Source organism: Microtus ochrogaster, linkage group LG4, assembly GCF_000317375.1.
Source record: "Microtus ochrogaster isolate Prairie Vole_2 linkage group LG4, MicOch1.0, whole genome shotgun sequence".
In the NCBI taxonomy this organism is placed as follows: Eukaryota; Metazoa; Chordata; class Mammalia; order Rodentia; family Cricetidae; genus Microtus; species Microtus ochrogaster.
Genome location: NC_022030.1, coordinates 43,420,636 through 43,423,501, shown reverse-complemented (window position 1 = coordinate 43,423,501; position 2,866 = coordinate 43,420,636).

Sequence of the window (2,866 nt, the reverse complement as noted above, 5' to 3'; positions counted from 1 at the left end):
CATAGTGTACCACGGCTCTCCTGGTGAGTGGTCCCCCTGCTTACACACTCTCCTCCTCTAACCCTTGTTTACTTGCTGAAAGTTTGTTGAAGATTACTCTTTGTTCTCCTGATAACACCTAAATGTCTAGTTGGGTATTCTGCCCCAGGGTTGGGGACATGCTACCAACCCATTCCTTTGTGTTTATGGTACTGAGAAGGGAACCTGTTCATTCTAGATAAACACTGTACCAGTGAGCATTATAGCCACAGCCTACAGACGCTTCTATTAATCGTCACTTTCCTCTCTCTTGGTTATGCTGGGGAGTAAAACATCTTCTTTCATGAATAGCACAGTTCCTGGCTGTGGGCTTCCTGATAACAGACTGAGAAATGATGATAAGAGAAAGGCTGGTATACAGCTAGTATGTTTTATACGACACAAGAGACTTCATGTTGAAATGAAGACCCGAAGAAACTGTGTTTCTATGTAGAGTTTTGGAAGAGTGGGCAGAAATTCCATGATCATGCAGTGATTCACTGGGAGACATAAACCAAGCCTGCTTGCCCAGGTGCTTCTCTGCTCCTGTGTCACTGGCTCTCCTCCAGATCCAGGAGGCACCTCTCACCTGTGAAGTCAGGCTCTGCTTCCAGCAAGGATTGGCTCCTCTTGCTTGCTTTGGGGAGAAGGCAACAGTGACCATCCTGTTGCTATTGCTTCCTCAAATGCCCATGTGCCAGGGTCCTCATTTCCCTGAAGAGTCCCATGTCACATTAAAGCTTACAGTAAAAAAAATTGTTTGTTTTCTTATTTTTGTTTTATGAGAGGGGCGTAGGATTGGTACAGAATAGATGACCTCTCCTACAACCATATGGTTGTGTTTTTAGCATTTGAATATGGTGTGCGTGGTGATAGGGCACCATACACCCATGTGTTCATGCCCTCAGCATATAGCAAACCATTATATATGACTGGAACATTTTTTCACGAAAGGATATAATTTTATAAACTTCTCTATGGACTGAAAAGACCAAACATTCTGGGGTAATAAGGAGAAGTAAGCCTGCTCTAGGATTTAGACATGTCTGGGCACATCAGGACCAGTCTGGAGGATTAGAGACTGTTGGAGCATCCAGTTTCTATTTGCATCAGTGATTCTGGACTTGACTGTGTGTTCCACCTGAGGGACTTTAAAAACTCCCAGAACCATTACTTTTGAATCCCTGAGAGTGAGATCAAGTCATCATATTTCTTAAATTCCCCCAAGTGCTCTGATGTACAAAGAAGGTTGACAATCGTGGATGCATGTGAGAGACTGGGGAGCATCCAGGGGTAGGGACTTCATCACTACACAACTGTACTACCCTTCAACTGGGAGACTGGGGAGCATCCAGGGGTAGGGACTTCATCACTACACAACTGTACTACCCTTCAACTGGGAGACTGGGGAGCATCCAGGGGTAGGGACTTCATCACTATACAACTGCACTGTCCTTAAGCTGGGAAAGTGCTCTTCATTTCCTAAAAGAGATGACAAATGATGGGAGACAAGGCTGTCACTGAAACGTCTTAGAGGTGACCCCTTCCCCATGTTTAAAAAATTAAAATATAATTATATTATTGTAGTGAAGAGGTGAGCAGGCCTGCTTTTCGTCCCGTCCAGCTCTTGCATAGCTAGCTTAGCCCTGGAAATAATTACATGGAAACTGTATTCTTTTAAACACTGCTTGGCCCATTATATCTAGCCTCTTCTTGGCTAACTCTCATATCTTGATTAACCCATTTCTAATAATCTGTGTAGCACTACAAGGTGATGGCTTACAGGGAAAGATTCAGCATGTCTGACCTGGTGGCTGGCTACATGGCAGTCTGCTCTCACTTCCCTTCTTCCCAGCATTCTGTTCTGTCTACTCCACCCACCTATGTTCTGACCTATCAGGCCAAGCAGTTTCTTTATTTATTAACCAATGAAAGCAACAGACAAATGACCTTCCCACATCACTTCCCCTTTTTCTGTTTAAACAAAAAGAAAGGCTTTCACTTTAACATAGTAAAATTACATATAATAGTTATCAGGTAATAATTATAGTTCTTTGATCATAACTAAGGAAAACTATAACTAACCGTTCTTCAACTTCATCAAAGACTCCAGAAGGATATAATATTACTTAAGCAACAAGAAGTAAGAAACTTCCAAATTCTAGAAATCACAGAGACATTTCGCTGCCTGGACAGTTACCCAAAGTTCCTCTGTACAGTTGGGGCATCCATCTTCAGCCCATAGTTTCCAGAAGACATTTCCATGAAGCAGGAAATTTCAAAGGTAGTTCAGTCACTATCTGCTGTGTCCTGCAGAATGTCTCACAGACTTTTTCATGATTCAAGAACCCCGAAAGACCATCTCACCTTTAGGCAAGTTCAGCAGTCCTCTCTCTCTGGGTTCTCTGTGTCCAGTTTATGCAACAGTCCAGGCAAGAGCAGTTTCTTGTCTAAATGGCTATCAGAATCTATAAGGAGCCTCTTCGATGCCCATCTTCCTCGTGAAGTAGATTGGTGCTGCCAGGAGCAGAGTGTCTCATTGTCATGAAAAACCTTAACTTATTAAACATTAAATGCCATATTCTGTAGTCTTTGAAAGATATGAAGAATGTCTATCTGAAATATATCTATGCATACCTAGAAAGTCTAACTAACATGACTACAAACTTGACTATTATAGATGATTATCTATTAGCAACCTATATACATTACATTTTTAAATAAACTACACAATCACAATACCTTAATCAAGATCAGAAATACATATAACAAAATTGATCTTAAACTTATATCAATAAACCAAGATTCATACCAATGTAAATTATTCATATCTATATCATATCCCCCT